This window comes from Podarcis tiliguerta, assembly GCF_965153285.1.
Source record: "Podarcis tiliguerta genome assembly, chromosome: 1".
NCBI classification, from domain to species: Eukaryota; Metazoa; Chordata; class Lepidosauria; order Squamata; family Lacertidae; genus Podarcis; species Podarcis tiliguerta.
In genome coordinates this window covers 116,007,548-116,020,762 of record NC_139534.1, presented here as the reverse complement: position 1 = coordinate 116,020,762, position 13,215 = coordinate 116,007,548, and the positions used below count along the sequence as shown (strand labels likewise).

At 43.4% G+C, this 13,215-nt stretch overlaps 2 long non-coding RNA genes across 2 annotated transcripts in view; both read left to right on the top strand.

Annotated features, from left to right (window-relative positions):
* Positions 1–12,656, top strand: part of LOC310677900 — a 29,237-nt gene extending 16,581 nt beyond the window's left edge. Inside the window, exon 3 of the long non-coding RNA XR_014511499.1 lies at positions 12,445–12,656. This is a non-coding gene — a long non-coding RNA (uncharacterized lncRNA). The remainder of the gene's footprint in view (positions 1–12,444) is intronic.
* On the top strand, positions 467–8,096 carry LOC310670125. The gene is made up of 3 exons (XR_014507532.1): positions 467–555; positions 6,866–6,910; positions 7,897–8,096. It is a non-coding gene; the product is annotated as an uncharacterized lncRNA (long non-coding RNA).
* Positions 12,657–13,215: the final 559 nt, after the last annotated feature.

The following is a 13,215-nucleotide window of genomic DNA, read 5'->3' as shown; positions in this document are numbered from 1 at the left end:
CACCACTTTAGCTAATAGGGCCTCCTGCTGCCGCTGGGCCGCAGGAGCCCGATTTCTATTCTTATCCTGAAGCAAAGTTCTTAACCCGAGGTACTATTTCTGGGTTAGCGGAGTCTGTAACCTGAAGCGTATGTAACCTGAAGCGTATGTAACCCGAGGTACCACTGTACTTGGACTTCCAAAAAGTTTTAAAGGAAGTCCCTCACCAAAGGCTCCTAAGTAAACTCAGCACTCTTTTCTTTTTAACAAGCCTTCCTATATATTGGTAGCTGGTTCAATAGTCAACTGGTATGGTCTAAAAGCGGAATTAGATAAATTCATGGAGGAGAGGGTTATTGATGGTTGCTCTCTATGATGGCTTCTTCTTCTTCTTCTAGCAGTGAAAGAAAGGAATTGCCCCCAGGAAAATAATAATAATAATAATAATAATAATAATAATAATAATAATAATAATAATAGAAAAAACCATGAAAATTCTCCAGAACACAAGGAGGTGCCTGCTGCCATGTACCTGGCAGGCAAGCTGAACCAACACCAATACCTCAACCCCCTCAGGTGAGGTGACCATGCCAGCAGTTCCCAAGCACCCAGCTGCAGACCCATTGCAACTGTGCCACCCACAGCACAACCCTGGCACAGAGTTCCTTTTTCAACATGTTAGGAGTGGCTAGGCCGCTGCTTCGCGTCCCCTCCCCTGCCTCCTCCCTCTTCCCCTTGCTTCCCAGCCAAGGGAAATGACCTCTCGTCCACTTCCACTACCCCGGGGCACAGCCTCCCCTGGCAATATTTTTAAAAACCCTGAAAAAACGGGGCGGGGGGAACGATACAGAAAAAAACCCCAAACCTGGGTTGCCATACGTTTGGGAAATTCCGGATAATTCTTAACATTCAAAAAATTCCCCTGGATGCCATTTTAGGTGTCCAGTTTCTGTACGTGTCCGGAATTTCCTGGACATACAGTATGACAATCCTAGGCTGTGCTTTGCCTTCACAGTTACAGGCAGAAATACTTCTGAATACCAGTTGCTGGAAACCACGGGAGAAGAGAGTGTTTTTGTGCTCAAATTCTGCTTGCTGAATTCCCACAGGCATCTGGTTGGCCACTGTGACAATAGATAGATGGGCCTTTGGGACAGATCCAGCAGGTTTCTTCTTGCCTTCTTAACAAGAAGCAAAGAATGAGATAAAGGAACTCTCTGTTCAGGAGAGTAGGCTCTCCCAAAGATCTGTATCGGGAGGGTGCCATTTTAATTTATTCCTAAAGGATTTGACACATGACATAGCCAAGTTTGCAATGGATGCCAATTCACTCAGAAGCTGTGAAGAACTCCAGAAACGTCTCTTCAAACCTGACAAAATCAGCGTAGGTTTAAACCATTGAGGCACCCCCTCATCCCCAAAGCCCCTAAAACTAAAACACTAACACAGATTGTTCCGGAATTGGCTCTACACATAGATAAGTGGCTCTCCCAACGAAGCCTGGGCCACGCCAGGTGAAGTGCCTTATCCAGGTTCAGCTATAGATACAGAATAATAGAATCACAGAATTGTAGAGTTGGAAGGGACTCCCAGGATCATCAAGTCTAACCCCTTGAAATGCAGGAATCTCAAGTGAAGCATCCATGACATATGGCCATCCAACCTCTGCTTATAAACCTCCAAGGAAGGAGAGTGTGCCACCTTCTGAGGGAGCCCATTCCGCTGTCAAACAGCTTTTACCGTCAGAAAGTTCTTCCTGATGTTTAGTTGGAATTTCCTTTGTTGGTTCAGATCCTACCCTACAGAGCAGGAGAAAACAAACTTGCTCCATCCTCCATGTGACAGCCCTTTGGATATTTGAAGATGGTTATCACATCTCCTCTCAGTCTCTTCCTAACCAGGCTAAACATACCCAACTCTCTCAACTGTTCCTCATAAGACTTGGTTTTCAGACCCTTGAACAGCTTGGTCACCCTCCTCTGCACACATTCCAGCCTGTAAATTCGGAAGTCCAACTGAATCTAGTAGGCCTTGCTTTGAAAGAAGTGGAGTTAGGATTGCTGCCTACACCAAGTGACAGAAGGCAGAGACAGACATAGCCACAAAGAAGGGCTTGTGTACCTCATTATGCAGTGGCCAAAGCGGTTTCTTTTTGTGGTTCACTATACAGTGGTGCCTCGCAAGACGAAAAGAATCCGTTCCGCGAGTCTCTTCGTCTTGCGGTTTTTTCGTCTTGCGAAGCAAGCCCATTAGCGGATTAGCGCTATTAGCGCTATTAGCAGTTTAAGGGCTATTAACGGCTATTAAAGGCTTAAGGGATTAGCGGATTAGCTGCTAAAAGGCTATTAGCAGCTTAGCGCTTTAGAAAAAGGGGTTGGGGAGCGGAAAAAAACCTCAAAAATCACAAGACATTTTCGTCTTGCGAAGCAAGCCCATAGGGAAATTCGTCTTGTGAAGCGCCTCTGAAAACGGAAAACCCTTTCGTCTTGCGGGTTTTCCGTCTTGCGAGGCATTCGTCTTGCGGGGCACCACTGTATTATGATTCTAGAGAGCTAGCGTGGTGTAGTGGTTAAGAGCGGTGGATTCGTTCATAATCTGGCGAACCGGGTTCGCTTTCCCGCTCCTCCACATGCAGCTCCTTGGACCAGTCACACTTCTCTGAAGTCTCTCAGCCTCACTCACCTCACAGAGTTTTTGCTGTGGGGGAGGAAAGGAAGGGAGATTGTGAGCAGCTTTGAGACTCCTTAAGGGGAGTGAAAGGTGGGATATCAAATCCAAACTCCTCCTCCTCCTCCTCCTCTTCTTCTTCTTCTTCATTGTTACTAGAACTATGCGCTGACTTGGGCCAAATTTCTGAATCCCACATTTCCCTTCTTCAAGAGTAACTGCTCAGCTCCCACCACCATTTTGGACATCTGGCTTCACCACTTGTGGGGAGAGAAACGATCCTCAGCTAAAACAAATAAATAAATAAAGTTTAGTGCTAATAGTAATCCATTCTCAGCTGTCATCCACGAGCTTTTAAGAGCCAGATTTAAACGTAAGATTATCTGCCACTTTCTCAGGCAAATGGACTGTGTGCCTGAGACACTAGCAATGGGTTGCTATTTTTGTATTTCCAAATACACACAGTTTGATTTCGAAGCAACTTCCTGCAGCAGTGAGACGCAGCTTGCTCTGTCAACTCTTAAGGTACAGAGTGGGAAGAAAGGAAGCCATTGAATTGATGGCTTTGTTGATAAGGAGGAAGGCATGCAGCAAATGTGTTCATGCTTATGATCAGCTTGGCCTCTGATGACAGCAGTTGCTGAAGATGTGGCTTCAGGTCGCTGCTTCTTCGGGGCCACAGCTGAAATTCTTAGGCATCCATGTGGGTTCACATTTGCAGTGTGGTTCTCTCCACCAGGGCTCTCACCAAGACAGAGATCCAGCTCCAGATTACCTTGGATGCTATGATGTAACAGAAGCCAAACAACAGGTTCTCACTTACTACTGCCTCCGTTACCGGCCTGTCGAGAATCTGGAGTTGGAAACAAATAGGTCTTTGCTTCCTTCAGAAATCCTTTCCGAATTTATTCTCACTCTGCAAAATAGAAATGGCAAGGGCCTGGTTCAACAGAGAATCTGTAATATAGGCAGCTCCAAACTCTGTACAGGGTTTCTGACAAACTTAGCAGAGCCTCCTAAATGAAAAGATCTCTAACGGGATCACAGGGCTGACAAGACTGGGACAAGAAACTGGTGGCAGGGTGGGAAATATTACTCTGTAATCCCCCCAGACCTGAATCTAGCTTTGCTTTCAGTAGTTTTCTCGTAAGAATGATGGGGGATCCTTTTTAATTTCGGAAATACTAAGAGAACAATCCTAAGTATAGGACACCAGATGAATTTATGCTGACTCAAGTTTGATTGGTGTCATACCTTCCAACATGACGTGACCCAAATCCGGGGCACCATCTTCTGGGTTTGCGCTCCTATGTGAGTCACATGACATGCACAAGATCACGGTCCCCCAAAAAAGCATTTTTTTTCAGGCACAGCAGCCGAAAACATGTTCTGGGGCACGACATCTGAAAAGCATGCAGCCTGAAATCACCTGAGATTGCAGCGACCATTTTGGCCTCTCTCCTCTTGAGAAAAAAATAAGTGGGGTGTCCCTTTTTTTCTGGGGCAGTATGTGAGTATGTGGTGTACACCTAACTCCAAACTCCATTCAGCTACTGTAGATTGAGCCAGTCTGAACCCAGTGCAAGATTTACGTATAAGCTAAGCAAGCTATAGCTTAGAGCCTCACTCTCTTGGGGGCACCAAAAAAATTTTAAGGGGAAAAAAACTTGAATGTACATTTCCAAAATATAAGATAAAAAACCAAATAAAATAAAACCTACATGCAATTAGAACTTAATAATTATTTCACTATTAATATACTTCTTAATTGTATTTCAGTTCAACAATTACTTTGATAAAATACATATTTTGTTATGTGCAAATGGCTTTAGATGCCTATTAGGTTCATAAATGATCATATAGCATATATTCAACATAAAAAACAGCGACAGTTTGTTGTTGACAAAGGAGAGCTGGAAATAGAAAGGGCCCCATTACCTTCAGTAGTTTAGGGCCTCATCAAACCTAAATCTGGCCCCGCCTGAACCTGGCAGATGGAAAACAAGCCTTTAAAATGCAGTTTGGCTTACTGGATCAGGGCATTTGCCCAGTTAGTCCAACATCCTGTTCTCACACCAGATGCTAGTGGAAAGCCTGCAAGCTGAACATGAAGAAGAAGAAGAGTTTGGATTTGATATCCCACCTTTCACTCCCTTTAAGGAGTCTCAAAGCGGCTAACATTCTCCTTTCCCTTCCTCCCCCACAACAAACACTCAGTGAGGCGAGTGAGGCTGAGAGACTTCAAAGAAGTGTGACTGGCCCAAGGTCACCCAGCAGCTGCATGTGGAGGACAACTGCACTCTCCATACCTGCGATTCCCAGCAGCTGTCATTCAGAGACATGGTGCCTCACCTGTGGCAAACTGACAATCAAAGATGTAAAGTTCTAATCCAATACAGTCTAATCCAATGCAGTCTACTGTGACAAAGCATGTTCTCCTTCATGGAGAGCACGTGTTGCAGTGGGGGCTGCCAGGACACTCCAAAGTTGGGGGCGGGCTAATTGACCGTTGGCCACTGATGCGATTGGGGCTTCCCTTGTTGTTGGGAAGAAGTTAATGTTGCCATTTGTTGATTGACAGCCAGAAATGCTAAAACTCCTTGCACGAGGCTAGGGCTTCCTCTTTTCGCCCGTGCATCGGATTGCCCGTCCCCCCTCCCTCCCTAGAATTAGGGTTGTTCGCTTTGACCTTGCTATGCCTGTCATGGGGTCGTCTGTTCTTGGGGCAGGGGCCCGGTAGGAATTTTGTCCATCTGGCTGATTGGCTGGGGCCATTTGGTTTTTGCCTACTGCGTAGCAAATCGTCACAACTTGTAAGGTTGCAGTTAGGCATTGGTTTATGGTTTGGTTGGTTGAGGGGCATGGATTGGCTGTTCCTGCCCCTCTAATGCTGCTGCTGCAAGGGATTCCTTTAAAGGAATTGGGAGCTAACTATTGCTTGTCCACTCTGTCAAGGGGGCTTGGGCCATAGCAATGAGCTCCTGGTTGCATTTGGGGAGGGCTGAGGGCAGCTTCCCTGCTCCGTCGCTACCCCCTTTTCTGACTTTCGCATCGTGCGGAATGTCAGTCTGTCCCCCATGGTGGGGGCAGATAGTCGCAACCAATGCCTAAGCAACCACTCACAGTTTTGTATTTTAATAAAGTTGTGGCCAAAATTATGCCAAAAACCTTAAACAAAAAATTCTGTGTGATGTGTGAGTTATTGGGGTGGCCCTGGGGTCCTCGACACGCAACAGCAATTCTCAAGTCCGTAAACTTTAGTGCAGACTATTCAATTCTACCATAAATGCTCTCATATTCAGGGATTTTAGAAAATGGCAAAATTTGATATGTCCGTATTTAACAGTATTGCCTTTAAATTATTCAGCAACTTGGGATTCTCAAAGCAGAAGTCCAATACAAAACTGGAAAATGCTCAAAACTTCAAAAGTTGGATTTAAATTCCCAATCATTGGGGAAGTTTTAATTTGCGCAAGCATCTATTTCTGCTCTAGAACTGACAGACGCTATCCAAAGAAGTTATCTAGTTGCTACATGGGGGTGGGGAATTGTAATAGCCTACTTTTTATATTTATAAGTTCATTGGTGTATTGCCAAAGCTTTGCACTTGTCAATATGGCATCAGCATCTTTCAGATGCATTTTACAGGAATAATAAACAGGGATGTTTAAAAACTGGGAATTATTTTGCTGATGTGGTACTGTGCTGAGTTGGCTGAAGAGAATCACAAACAGTTATAAGATTTCAAGGCTGAGTTCCTCCCCCGCTTCCCTTAAGATTTATCTGGTACCTTAAAAGTAGTAATTTGGGGGTAAATCTGATTATCAGCGCCCAAAGGTGAATTTCATTGGCTTCATGCTGATATTTTCCAAGCAACCCATTTGTAAAACACAATTTCCAACTTTTGTTGCCTTCATTAAGAAGAAGAATGTTGATTAAGTGGAATCAGCATGCAAGAAAATATTTAGCAGCTGTTCTCTTATTGCAAAGCCGAAAATATATGGAAAAATAATCACATAGATATTTTATGCCAATTAGCAAAATACTTCTTTAATTAAAGCCAATACTAATGCTACAACATGATCTTAGTATTATTAAATCTTAAGTCAGCCTTTTTAAAAATGGAAAAATAAAACCTGACCTTCTACCCAATACTGTTGGCAAGATAAACTGAGTTACTTCGGTTACCATCTCTTTTCACATTTTCTTTTATTTCAAGATTTGATTTCCGATGCCTCCCTTCTTTATACTTTCAGCTTCGAGGGTAAGTACAAATTAAATGCACTCGTTTTGCTTATGTTACCAAATACCATTATAGAATAGCCCATATTTTATCACTGTGCTTTGTTTTCCTTTAATATTTTCTTGCTTAATCAGACGGTGGCTAGATTAAAGGAGTGAAGATCTTCCATATCTCTCTTTATTAAATTATAATAAAAAGAATATTTGTAGCTGATAATAGAAGGGATACAAGATAACCTCTCCACCAGCTTGTTGCTATATCTGAAAGGAACGCAGTCGACAAGCCAAAAATCAGCCCTGCAAAATGCAAAAGTGATTGACCAGCTTTTACGGACAAGGGATTAAGTCTGACTCTTTCTTGTATCTCCACTTTTTCTCCTTCATTTGCACACTCCCCACTCCCCTCATTCTCAGCTGACAATCCTCTGTCCCTCCCCATCTTCTAAAACACAATGGAAAGTTAATTGAATGTTTTATGCTTTAGTAATATCAAAGAAATGAAAAAAGTGGGTTTCAACTGTATTTCAATAATAAGTGCATTAATTTTTACCTTTTAACTGACTCTTGTACTAATTTCCTTAAATGCTCTTTTTCTTTTCTTTTCTTTTCTTTCTCTCCCCCCCCCCCATTCCACCCGCCTTTTTTGATCTGTCTGGCTTTGTCGGGTCTGATGATGAGGGCTTACTTCAAATGCAAAAAGATTAGCTCTCTTTCCTTTAATAGCACAATTATAGCGTGTGTGATGTCTAAATCATGAAAGATATCAGGGACAGACTTCTAAAGTCGCATCAGTTTATTACAAAAGTGGCAGTAATCATTTTAATATCAAAATTACTCTGATTTCCTCGTGGTGTTTAGAATGTGTTGCAAGCAATGGGGGGGGGGGACACAGAGAACAACACCCAGTGTGGTAGCCTTTTGCTTCTAAACTGATTTAGGCAATTGTTTTAAATAATGCAATGAAATCAAAATGACTTGCATTTTATTTTATTTTTATTTCTGCTTTAGAAATATAGAGATGGATGGACAGAGAACTGGATCGCAGAGAACACCCAAAACAATACCTGATTATTATTTTTTACCTCTACCTGCCTGAAACTGTAAATAGTCAGGGTAGAGACTACTGGGCTTGGAACATCTGGTCTGACCTGGCATTGACTCATTTTGTCTGCTCAGAACACAAAGAATCGCATTAGTGTTTAAAGAACTAAATGCCTCAGGCCCCAAATATCTGAAAAACCGCCTCCTTCCCTACAGACCGTCTTACCTCCAGCCTTCCTCACAGGGTTGTTGTACGGATAAAATGGGGAGTTGGGGACATTGTGCAATTCCTTGAGCTTCTTAGAGGAAATATTGGGTGTCATTGTTATAAATGAAACATGTACTCCTTGAATGCCCTTATTATAACGATCTGAGAAACAATTACATGCACGCCTCGTTAAGATTGCAGAAGGGAAGGTCATCTCTTGCAAAGACCTGTTTTTGTTGTTGTCTGGTGTAGAGAAGTATACAGTGGTACCTCGGGTTACATACACTTCAGGTAACATACGCTTCAGGTTACAGACTCCGCTAACCCAGAAATAGTGCTTCAGGTTAAGAACTTTGCTTCAGGATGAGAACCGAAATTGTGCTCCGGCGGCACGGCGGCAGCAGGAGGCCCCATTAGCTAAAGTGGTGCTTCAGGTTAATAACAGTTTCAGGTTAAGAACGGACCACAGGAACAAATTAAGTACTTAACCCGAGGTACCACTGTATATCCAAATTTCTTACTAAGGCTCTACAAATGTGTGTAAAAAACCTAAAGGGGGCATGGGAAATAATTTATCCTTTAAAGGTTTGGGGGGGGGCTGTAGAAATGAAAATCACTATTAGTAGCAGGATTCTTGTTGTTGTTATTATTCTGTGTGCAATGGCCGTTTGTTAGAACACAGTAAACCAAACCAAACAGAACCGTTATAAATGAATTAAATAACCTTCCCCTGCAATGTGGTGGAAGTAGAATTTTGGAAGGTAGAATTTTGTGGGCATACAGGTGAAGCTCACACTCATATTTGGTTTGGTGCCAAAAGAGAAATTCTGCTCTGGGCACAGAAATGCCCCTGGCTATAAATTTCCGAACAGATATTTGATCAAGGAACATAGGAGCCAACTCCTAGGAGCTGAGGGGTCTTCGTCCCTCCCCCCATAAAATATTTGAGGGGGCCGGGGACCCCAAAGTTGATAGGCACTGCCATTCAAATAGTGTGCGTATGGCGCATCATGTAATCAATTATGTGGGGCTGGGCTTACCTGCCCCCACCCCAATATTTCATTCAAGTTGGCACCCCTGTTAAGGAAGGTGTGTCTGTAATTCTAGACTATAATTCTCATAATCCCTGGCTGTGTCTGATGGGAGTTGGAGTTCGACAGCCTCTCTAAAGCACCCCTGTGAAAACTGTAAAATTATTTTCAAAAACTGAGACAAATGCAGTTTACAGGCTTAAGCCGAAAGCTGACAGAACTCTGGATGATTTGTAGCGAATCAGCAATTGCCTAACAAGGACAACAGCAAAATGAGGCGCTATTTGCATTTTCCCCAAAGGATTCTGGGAACTTCAGTTTGTTAAGGGTGCTGAGAGCTGTTAGTAAGTAACCAAGAGTGGACTCTTTTGTAGAAGGGCTATGAACTCAGTTTGGTACCGAAAACCACTTCCTAGGCTCAGAGGAACCCTGCTATTTAATTCTAAGCATATGACTTTTCTACCTGGTTCTCATGAAAACAAAAAAGGAGGTCCATCTGGCCTCTGTTCTACAGCAACTGCGCTTCAGTAAACAGTTTGCAGGGACTGTGCTTTTAAAAGGAGAATAAAACAACTAAACAACAAAAGTGTGTCTACAGTGCAGCTATTTTATCTAGAACAGCAAAGAATCTTGTGGAACTTTAAACACTGACAACTCCATTGTGGCAAAAACTTTTGTGGAGCACTGTTTGTTAGGCGCATGAGACGGACTTTAAGATGCCACAGATCTCTGTTTTTCCTGCAACAAACACAGCTGCCCCTCTGGGAATCATCTTATATCTTGACATTTCCAGGGTTTAATTGGTGCTAGCTAGTTAATAAGGTACTCAGCCCCCAGGAGTAGCTACACAACAGATCAATCTGGGAAGAAACTTTGCCACATTTTTAGGTTCAGAATTGTTAAACAGGAGCAGCCTGACCTGTTGTCAGTCTATTTTAAGATGGAACATTTGGTAATTTCTAATGAAAAAGGAAAAAAGTACACAGCACTTAAACTTTGGCAGAAGGACAATTTTTTAAACTGACTGGAATAAATCTGTATGCCACTGATCTGTACTTTGAGTACAAGAGATAAACATATTTTCTGAACGAGAATGAAGGGTTGAACAAAAATCATCAGATGATTCTCAAACCAGCTTGATCCAGATCATTAATATTTCTTGAATGGGAAGAGGATGCTAAGTATGGGTTGAAGGACAGAACAGGACCCACATGGGGCTAAATAGGAAATCAATAATTTTATTTGTTCAGAATAAGAGTTTTGCTCAAAAGCCAAAGGGTGGAACCAAAGAGCTGTAAGGACCTTTGTTAACCCATAATCCTTGCCAGTCAAACTAAAGAGACATCATATGCACATTACTGAGAGGACTCAGATGAACATATATGTTAGCTTCGTTTGCTTTCTTTAAGCCTGGATAAGCATTGGGCAATAGCTGTTATTTGCATCTATGAAATTACCACTGCAATCCTAGATATGTCTATTTTGAAGTACACCTCACTGTTCTCTACAGAGGTTACTCCCTTACAGTGGTACCCCGCAAGACTAATGCCTCGCAAGACGGAAAACCCGCTAGATGAAAGGGTTTTCCGTTTTTCGATGCGCTTTGCAGGACGAATTTCCCTATGGGCTTGCTTCGCAAGACGAAAATGTCTTGCGAGTCTTGAGATTTTTTTTGCTCCCCACCCCCTTTTTCTAAGCCGCTAAACCGCTAATAGCCTTTTAGCAGCTAATCCGCTAATCCCTTAAGCCTTTAATAGCCGCTAATAGCCACTAAACCGCTAATAGCGCTAATCCGCTAAGCCGCTAATAGGCTTGCTTCTCAAGACGAAAAAACCGCTAGACGAAGAGACTCGCGGAATGAATTAATTTCGTCTTGCGAGGCACCACTGTACGTCCATTCCCCCAAGTTGCTCAGTGAATGGGGAGTGTATTATTTTGCTGTGCCATTTTAGAATAGTGTGTTCTGGGAAAGGGTGAGGGCCACTGGCTGAATCTCGAAAAAGCACTGTACACTGCAACGTTTTGTTGCAGCTGATTCCATTTGTGCTTTCATGTTTTTGTCGTAATGCCAACGGTTAAAGCAGGCTATGCAACTGACAACAAATTGCTCAGTTTCCCTTTCTGAAGGATACTTGACAGCAGTGGATTATTAATAAATGTGTGGCTTGTTTAATAAAAGTGACACGACTGGAAATATGTCTATTTGCATCTCATTTTATAGTCACAAAGGTATTAAATTTTGTATTTCCCACCATTAAAAAAAAAAGAGATGTGATTAAGGGGGGGGGGGGAAACCCACCTGCCTTTATTAGCTTGACACAACAATCATAAAATTTTCAACAAAGCATTTCTCTCCTTCAGTGTAGGTTTTAATTTTAAAATTCTTTATCATAGAAGGAGAATCGGGGCTGAGTTTTATTAAGCAAGCAACAGAGCTATATTTAGCCAGCTCGTTAAAGGCAAAGATGTATCAATTTAACTAAATCTTTAAAGAAAGATCTTTGACGCTGTCTCTAGAATCCAGAACTGAGAAATCTCAACACCATTTATTTAAAAATGATAGTGTTTGGAAATTTTGGAGATGCCCACTCAGTTAATGAACACGGACATTTGTCGATTTAGGCAACTGGGACTCTGCCCTACCAGCCTTCAGTCTGCCCTGGGCCTGTCCTCACCTGCCTGCATTCTACCTAGGTTCTGACAAGGTCTGCACCTGTCATTGGCTCTCTGGCGCCACCTACTGCCAGCCTCCCTGCCTTCAACCCTATCAGCATCAACGGGCACCAACCACCACTGGACCTTACTATACAAGACGAGAAGGTGGCAAATCAAGCTAATACATAAACGTCCATTTACGCTGATCTTTCCAATGGTTAAACTGAAGGAGATGCTTTCAGCGCTAAACTGACCTCCCCCCACTCCACGAACAATCCCACTTTATCTATTGACATGTATGCTCCAGGGAGTGTGATAATGCAGCCTTAATTGTGTCTTGTTGAACTTGGCCATTTATACGACTAACCCTTTGCTGACTTGGTTCCCTTTTATATATTAATAACTGTTCCAAATGATGTCTTTTCCTATTAGAGTGTCATTTTGTCAGCAGTATAGGGCCTGATTAAAAGGAGAAGGGGGGCGGGGAGGAAGAGGCCATAAGGCACTGAAGGCAAAGTGCTCATGGCGACATGGCAAGCACGTGGTGCTCCAAAACAGCAGCGATTAATTCATTACAAACACCTTTGAAATCTCTTTTTTCTTATTATTTCTTTTTCCCAGATAAAAGCTTGGGGGAGAGGAAATCCACCTGCCTCTGCTGGAGACAGAGACAATGGATGGCTGCTGAATAAACTGGTACAGCTTTTGTCAAGAAGAACGAAGCCTGCATCTTCAGAGCAGGGTGTTGATTGTAGCCACACAGCTATACACAGAGGGCTTGCGCTTTGTGGAAACAGAAGACACCCCTTGGTGCAGACCATGGGGGAATCTCAAGGCAGATCTGTTTTCAGATTTGGTGGGCTGTTTTGTCTTTTTCGGGGACACGGGTGGCGCTGTGGGTTAAAGCCTCAGTGCCTAGGGCTTGCTGATCGAAAGGTCGGTGGTTCGAATCCCCGCGGCGGGGTGCGCTCCCGCTGTTCGGTCCCAGCGCCTGCCAACCTAGCAGTTCAAAAGCACGTTCGAAGTGCAAGTAGATAAATAGGGACCGCTTACTAGCGGGAAGGTAAACGGTGTTTCCATATGCGGCTCTGGCTCGCCAGAGCAGCAATGTCACGCTGGCCACGTGACCCGGAAGTGTCTCCGGACAGCGCTGGCCCCCGGCCTCTTGAGTGAGATGGGCGCACAACCCTAGAGTCTGTCAAGACTGGCCCGTACGGGCAGGGGTACCTTTACCTTTACCTTTGTGTTTTTACAGCAGAACGGGAGTCTGTGGATTTAGAGAAGCATGTGGCTGGTTTGGTCTCACTGGGCACAGAGCCTTGCGGATGTTGCTGGTGATGGGTGGTTTTTTTAGTTGGAAAAAAAAGTAAGTGTGACCTTCAGGATGTTCCT